The sequence below is a fragment of the Octopus sinensis genome, linkage group LG17 (assembly GCF_006345805.1).
Source record: "Octopus sinensis linkage group LG17, ASM634580v1, whole genome shotgun sequence".
NCBI classification, from domain to species: Eukaryota; Metazoa; Mollusca; class Cephalopoda; order Octopoda; family Octopodidae; genus Octopus; species Octopus sinensis.
The window spans coordinates 38,280,794-38,289,508 of NC_043013.1; the positions used below are offsets into that span (position 1 = coordinate 38,280,794).

The window sequence follows — 8,715 nt, forward strand, 5'->3', positions numbered from 1 at the left end:
AAGCTTCGCGTTAGGCAGAGAGAGCACTACGTGAACAACAGTGCCGAATGAAAGGTAGTGTTTCTTTTTTACTCTGCGTGTGTTGTGCTTAAAAACGTGTTTATATTCTTGAATGTGATAAAGTGCAGAATTAGATTATTACCCTGCTCCCAGCTTCAGTGATGCTGCCAGGATTTGAAAAATAGGGCAAATTTCCCCACCTTATTTTGTGATTTAGTGGGGAGTTAATTCGCGGCGGTGTTCAGTGAACAAATAAAACATACTACTCGGCAGTGGCTAAAATGCGGACTGATCATGTTAATGCAAAAATTTTCTTTTTATATGTTTCCTTTTACACAATATTAAAACAACAGCTAAAATTTTCTGAAGCAGCACCATAACTAATCTTATCTACGAGCCGCCACTACCTTTGATCAAAGCGATTTCAGCTGATACTGTTACAAATCTAAGATAACAATATCCTACAACGTTTTACTCCTGCTTTGTGACAAGTAGCAGATAATTTGAGAGAGATTTGGCTGCCATTTCTAGTGCGTAGAGCAACCACAACAGGTTCCCTCGCATAAAATTTCAATTATGTATGAAGTTGGCAACTCGTGAGTGCTGAAGAAAGGGCATTGTTGTCAAATGTCATTGATTTGTGAGGAAGTGATAGTGATGATCGTGGTGGTTGTGGTGACGGTTGTGGTAGTGGTGGTGCTATGGTGATAGTGGTGGTTGTGCTGTTGTGGCTGTTGCTTGGGGAAGGAGGTCATCGTTGTTGTCGCCGTCGGTATCCGTCGTCGTCGTCTTTGTGATACAGGTAGTCGTGTTTTCGGTCGTTGTCTCCGTGGCTATCTATAGCACAGCACTTTTGATGTCCTTCATGTTATTTGTTAATGACTTTTACTAAAGAAGGGAGATTAGCAACCTTGCCCTCCTTAGAAAAGAAGAGCAGGGGTGCTACAGGCATTGGTTGGCAGGGAAAGAAGCAAATTATCATTAGGAGGGAGATCAGAAGAGCCGGTCTGAATGCTTGCAATAAAATGATCGCCAGTAAAAGCAGTCTATAACTAAAGTGTTACTGCTGGTGTTAAACAAGGCAGCGTATTAAGTCTTTCGTTATCTTTTATTTGTTTGTCCGTCGAAGTTACTTCGTTGCTCTTCGCAACCTTTTCAGTGACCCGTGACTCCCTTCTCGCTCCAAAGCCTGCTTTCGTCTGTCTGAGAATTTTATCTTTTATCTTTTATTTGTTTCAGCCACTGGACTGCGGGCATGCTAGGGCCAGGGCTGGGTTAACAATTAAGCAGAATAAGCACTTGTTTAGGGCATCAAGGAGGAAAGGGCACCACAGAACTAGTAAATGGTCTATGGCACAAAAGAAATCACTATAGACTTGCTAAAATGATGTTCGGGATGCCTCATCCCTACTAAGTACAGAAGCAGATGTTTTACGTAAGAACTGATTTTTTGGAGCTAATCAAAGACATTTCAATGTAAAAAGATGAAGACAGGCGGTGCTCCAGTCAAAGGCGGTGTTCCAGCATAGCCGCAGTCAAATAGCTGAAACAAGTATAAGAAAAAAAATTCTACTGTATGGGTGGCCGGGGCACATGAGTAATATTTGCTGCAATTTTTACTTTGAGAAAAAAAGTGTATTTTTTTTACAAATGTTCATTACCTTACAGAAACTACTGTTCACCTCGTTTTCTCTAACTCTCGCCTGCTTCCGATCAGTTATTTTTTTGGCTATGTAATGATACCCGTGCTTTTCTCCGGACTATGTGCTTCTTTTTCCTTTTCCTCTTTCGTGTATGTATGTATGTATTATATGTATTTGCATACATACTGTCCTGAAATAGATATAGAAAATCCAGCGGTTATTGAATACTTATATGTATATTATCACAAAGAATGCTGGTGTAACATTCCCATTGAAACATCGGTCAAGAAAAGTATGTACCGTCATTGAGGTCAGCTATCCTGCTGATGTGAATATGTCTTTGAAAATTAAAGAGGAACAAATTAATTATGGACAACTGCTCCAAAACCTCCAGCTAGTATATTACAAATTTACATTCATGCCAATAATAATTGGAGCATTTGGTTTTGTAAGTAAATGTAAATGCCTATCAGTCAGTCTGGATAACCCTGGATTTTCAGAATAGGAAATCAATCAACTGAATCGCATATTACAAATACGATCTGTAAGCGGAACAATGAAAGTATGTAAGACTTTTCTCAGGTTTAAAATGTGACGTTGTTTTCGTTATCTACATTCCAAAGACGAAGCTTTGTATCTTTGTTAGAAACCAACTCCTTCAGAGGAAGAATTTAAATGATTAAAAACAGAAGAGACATACATACAGATATTCACATATGTATATCGCTAAACGTCTTGAGACTTCTTCTTTAACATGTTGTATATTAAAAGTACAGGCCACTGTGGCAAGGAATTATTACTGTTGTTGTTGACTGGATAAGATAGTCTTAGAATATATATAAAAGTGAACAAAGAACAGCAAGAGATAAGCTGGTTCGATGACTGGTTTCAAATCTCAGCTGAATGCGTTTCACATTCCTCAGGAGAAAGTTACAAAAGAGATGTTTCATATTTTTTCTTCAATCGATACTACACTTCGAATCAAGCTGATATCGATTTGAATTACTATTGCTTCGCAGTTTATAAAACAAGTACCAGTAATATACATGGCATTATTCTGTAAACTAAATAATATATTGCCTTAAAGAAATAAAAAAAAATTAAGTGACATAATCCTTAGTAAAAAAAAAATACAATTTTGGAAATATTTCAATTTTCTCATTTTCTAATACTCTTGAAAAACAATGATATGAATGTTACAAATTGCCATTTCAATACTCCAACATTTTGAGGAAAAACAGTATTCTATTGTCACGTTATCGCAATTATATTTATTTCTGTATTAAGACAAATCGAACGAAATAGAAGGCTTTAAAGTAAATATTATTGCCTTGTATTCTATCTTTAATCGAAAAATTTTGAGATATTCCATAAATGACGTAAATTTAAGTCCACCCACTCGTGGTATTTTTGGTTATAAAAGGCCGGCAATTTCTCACTTCTATCGAGGCACCAGCACGGATCTAATCTGACCTGATCTCAACAGATGTAGTGTAGTCTCGATCTGATCTCGATTGGTGAAGATTTATCAGGTCAGCTGACATCAGATCAATATAACACTTGGTAAGTATACCAGGTGAGTATAAAACGAAGCTCACAGAAAATCTGGCTCAGATTGCATACTATCTTCGGCATAATATTTAAACCTATAAGCTTCGGAAGCCATTGAAGTTTAAAAGCCAGCCACAGAGGATTTAGGGTTGGGAAAAAAAAGAAACTATTTGTAGCGCGATAATGGTAGTTTTTGTCAGCTATTAGTAAGAGTTCAGTCTGCTGTAAGCATCGACTAAACTTAAGACTTTGTTGGATTTCCAGGTCAGATTAAAGTCCGTTTAGATGGGCATAAATTAAGATAATTTGAACAAAATCTAACTTAAATTGGTTTACAAATGATCAGGTCGGTTTTATGAATCCCTGAGTCTTTAAACACTCTTTGCAAAATGCTGGTTGATGACAACAGTTTCGAGGTATACGGGTGTGTCACATAACCGTATAGACTCTTAACCAGGCTCTTTAAGTGCAGGAAACCTGGGGTTTCCAACCAGAAATCCTGATAATGCTACTTTTGTACAACTTTTTTATAGGTAAATAAGGGCATATGGTTGATTGAAGGGAATTCACTACAACACTAGTGACAGCGGTGCAATGATGGAAGAGTTGAAGAGTTAAAAATAATGCCAACTGGATTCGAACTTACAACATTGGTGTCCTACTTTTATAGAATTGATGAATTTAATAAAACTTGCAGAAAATTATTTTATAATTTTCTTGTTAATAATATCAGTTTGGGAGTGACACGAAAAGTGGGAAAAAAGAGTCGATAATACTCTTCCCATCACTCTCAATTTATTGGCATTGTATTTGTTCCGAGTCTCTTGTACTTTCGAGTTGAAATCTCCGACAACAAAATAGGAATTTGTAAGACATATCTGAAAAATTAGTTTAAAATGATTTCTTTTGTGCAGCAAAACATTTACCATTTCTGTAGTGCTCCCTCTTTCACTTGATGTCTTAAGCTTGTGCATATTTTGCTTAATGGTTAATCCATTTCTGATGACCATACTGTCTTTTATTAGAGATCAAGAGGCGTAAATTGCTCAATGAGAGACCTTCCTATTTCATAAGAGCAGAGCGTGGTTTGAAAAGAACTTGGCTGCTGTTTCTAGTGAGATGAAAGCCCCTGATTCTCAGTTACTATAGTGTTCTTGTCTTTACTCTAGTAGCCATAAGATGGTTAAAGTAGTGATGGTTGTGCTGTGGAACGTTGGTGGTGTTGACGGTGATGATTATGATGATGATGATGATCATGATGATGATGGGTGGTTGTGTTGTTAAGGGGTAATTGTTGTAGTGATGTAGGTGGTAGCGGTGCAGGTAATGGTGCGGCGGCAGACGCAGTGGTTGGTGATGATGGCAGTGGCGATGGTGTGGAATCGCTGTGTACAATAGCGTTGTTGGTGGTGGTGTTAAATGATGGAGGTGATGTCGGTGATAGTGGGGGCTGTTATAGTAGTGGGAGGGTCGATGATAGGAGTAATGGTATCGTGGTAGTGGAGGTGGTGGTGACGATGGTGATAGAATTGGTGATGGCATTGGTGGTGGTGGTAGTGGTGGTCGTCATCGTCGCCGTCGTCGTCGTGATGGTAGTGACGGTGATGGTGGTGTGGGCATTTGTTTTGTTAACGTGACATTTTGGTAGTGTCGTGGTCACAATAAACAGACAGATGGTAGTAAGTAGATAATAGGCCATAAAAAAATATACCCCAGGTACGGGTAGAGATAGAGCCTCTTTGAAGAGAGAGAGAGAGAGAGAGAGAGAGAGAGAGACGGACAAACAGACACGGGGTAAGAGGATCAGAAATAGGAGAACAAAAAGAACAAAAGTATATAATGAAAAAATAAATAAATGAAAGGACAGCGCATCGTGCTCATGTATGTATGTATGTATTATGTATGTGCATATTACATATATATATATATACGTACTTGTGTATATGTATGTATATATTATTATGTGTATATGTGTGTATATACATACGATTCTATGGTTAATTTACATGCATACGTAATGCATTTTGAGTTCGTGTATGTACATACGTGTGTTCGGATATGGATATATATATATATATATATATATATATATATATATATGTGTGTGTGTGTGTATGCATGCATGTAAGTGTGTATGCAAGAGTGTATATATATTAAGGTAGAAGCCATTAAAAGAGTGGAAGATGAGTGAGGCTAATGAATAGAAAGAGAACGTGAAAAAGTGGGAGTTACCACTCGCCTGAAAAGTTGAGAAACTTAAAACTGAAGTACACTATCTATCTCTCAGTCTAACCATCTATTTGTCTATCCATCTCTCTGTCTGTCTGCCTGTCTATCTATTTATTTGTCTGTTCTTCTATATGACTATGTATTTATGCATGTGTGCGCGTGTGTTCACACACACACATATATACTCACAATTTGAGGAAGTGGTATCACCACCACCTCCACCACGATGATACCACCACCGCTATCATCGACCCTCCCACCACTTAAGCCGAACTCTCACTATCACTGACACCACCGCCATCATTTATATATATGCATATGTGGGCACAGAACGTCACGGAAGTGTACAACAAAAAATACGAAGTACGAGTACATGGAATATGAACTTTTATTTTGAGCAACGAAAGACACAAATAGAAAACAAGACAGCCAATATAAAGAACGACCCTTCATCAGTTGTTGGCTGTTATTTTTTTTTCTACTCTCGTTTTTCGAGCAATGCACAAGATACGCTTTCGATAAAACAGTTGCCCCAGCAAAGCAAATTAAATGAAATTTGCGATTTTTGTGCCACGAATGTTATATGAGGGAAAGGCAAAGGCCGATACAGTTCGGCACCAGTGACGTCGCAACTCATTTCTACAGCTGAGTGAACTGGACCAACCTGAAATAAAGTGTCTTGCTCAAGAACACATCACATAGCCCAGTATAGGAATCGAACTCACCACCTCATGATTGTGAACCCGACGTTTTAACACTGAGCCAATATACAAACACACACACACACACACACATATATATATATATATCTATATATATATATAGATATATATATATATATATATATATATATATATATATATAGTAAAATAAACATCCAAGCTGCGAGATTTGAACTCGGACTACAGACTGTGGGAACAAATACAAGGCTTCTTGCTCGATACTCTTCTCTAACGATTCTTCTTGTAGTCAGCTAATCTTCACTTCAGCTCTCTTTCTTAAACTACATCGTATCAGACATCTTCCTACCTGGAGTAAGTCGTTTATATAGACCACAGATAAAATGAGTATCAGGGCTTCAACTGGAACTTATTCTATCGACTCTACAAGAATGCAAGGCAAAGTCGACCTCAGCAGAATTTGAACTCAGAACGTAAAGACGGACAAAATGCTATGCAGTAATTTACCCGCTGTAAGGCGGCGAGCTGGCAGGAACGTTAGCACGCCGGGCGAAATGTGTAGCCGTATTTCGTCTGCTATTACGTTCTGAGTTCAAATTCCGCCGAGGTCGACTTTGCCTTTCATTCTTTCGGGGTCGTAGATTAAGTACCAGTTACGCACTATAATCGACTTAATCCGTTTGTCTGTCCTTGTTTGTCCCCTATGTGTTTAGCCCCTTGTGGGTAGTGAAGAAATAGGTATTTCGTCTGTCTTTACGTTCTGAGTTCAAATTCCGCCGACGTCGACTTTGCCTTTCATCATTTTGGGGTCGATTAAAAAAGTACCAGTTGCACACTGGGGTCGATATAATCGACTTAATCCCTTTGTCTGTCCTTGTTTGTCCCCTCTGTGTGTAGCCCCTTGTGGGCAGTAAAGAAAAAAGAAACGTTAGCATGCCGGGCGAAATGCTTAGCGGTATTTCGTCTGCCGCTACGTTGTGAGTTCAAATTCCACCGAGGTCGACTTTGCCTTTCTTCCTTTCGGTGTCGATAAATTAAGTACCAGTTGAGTACTGAGGGTCGATGTAATCGACTGGCCCCCTTCCCAAAAATTTCGGGTCTTGTGCCTAGAGTAGAAAAGAATTTTACCCAGGGTGCTAACAATTCTGCCAGCTCACCGCTTTCCACAATACTGTAAATTTATGGTGCGTCTATATGGGTACTCAATTTGATCTGCTAGAAATGGCAGCCTAATCTTTCACACACACACCAAACCCTTTACAGTCTCGAACAAAGAATGACACGTCATGCAATGTGCTAGATAATCCTGTAAAAGACGGATGGGCGTGGATGGAATGCTTTTAAACAAAGACCAACAGGACAAATACGGATCTAAATGACAATAGTAACGACAAAAACAAGATATAATTCCTACTGCAAAGTGTCTCCATTATCAAGGTTTTTCAACATGTAGCTGTTAATACATCTCAGGTATTTATTGCTGGTCTTTGTTTTTATATAGGTGAGGGTTTATTTGATTTTCTTCATTCTAGAAGCAGATATAGATAATTATTGACCTCCTTTCACTGTTTTTCTTTTATTATTTTATCGAGTATTATTAATTCGCAGGAGTGGTTTTCGTACATCTGATAATCGCAGTCATTAATATACCTAGTTACCGTGTTTACCTGTTGCTACTTTAGCTTGTTCGTTTGTTTGTTTTCCTTACCTGTTATTTTAGTTTTGATTTTTTTTTTTTATATATTTTCTTGCTCGCAATAATAATGATAATAATGGTTTAAAGTTTTTCCACAAAAGCAGCCATTTTGGGGGAGGGGATGAGTCGATTGCATCGACCTCAGTGTTCAACTGGTACTTAATTTATCGACCTCGAAAGAATGACAGGCAAAGTCGACCTCGACGGAATTTGAACTCAGAACGTAACGGCAGACGAAATACCTATTTCTTTACTACCCACAAGGGGCTAAACACAGAGAGAACAAACAAGGACAGACTAACGGATTAAGTCGATTATATCGACCACAGTGCGTAACTGGTACTTATTTAATGGAGCCCGAAAGGATGAAAGGCAAAGTCGACCTCATCGGAATTTGAAATCAGAACGTAACAGCAGACGAAATACCGCTAAGCATTTCGCCCGGCGTGCTAACGTTTCTTATTTCTTTATTGCTCACAAGGGGCTAAACATAGAGGGGACAAAGAAGGACAGACAAAGGGATTAAGTCGATTACATCGACCCCACTGCGTAACTGGTACCTAATTTATTGACCCCGAAAGGATGAAAGGCAAAGTCGACCACGGCGGAATTTGAACTCAAAACGTAAAGACTGACGAAATGCTGTGAAGCATTTCGCCCGGCGTGCTAACATTTCTGCCAGCTCGCTGCCTTAATAATAATAATCCTTTCTACGATAGGCACAAGGCTTGAAATTTTGTAGGAGAGGAGCAGCCAAATACAACCCCAGTGCGTAACTTGTACTTATTTTGTCCACCCAGAATGGATGAAAGGCAAAGTTGACCTTGGCGGAATTTGAACTCAGAATGTATAGACGGACGATATGCTAGTAAGCTTTGATAATAATAATTCTGTTTTGGAGCAATGTATCTCGAAG

At 38.6% G+C, this 8,715-nt stretch overlaps 1 long non-coding RNA gene across 1 annotated transcript in view; it reads right to left on the minus strand.

Moving 5' to 3' along the window:
- Positions 1 to 1,287: 1,287 nt before the first annotated feature.
- Positions 1,288 to 8,715, minus strand: part of LOC118766659 — an 18,334-nt gene continuing 10,906 nt past the window's right edge. The window contains exons 2-3 of the long non-coding RNA XR_005002584.1: positions 6,213 to 6,232; positions 1,288 to 1,298 (exon numbers count right to left, since the gene is read on the minus strand). This is a non-coding gene — a long non-coding RNA (uncharacterized LOC118766659). The remainder of the gene's footprint in view (positions 1,299 to 6,212; positions 6,233 to 8,715) is intronic.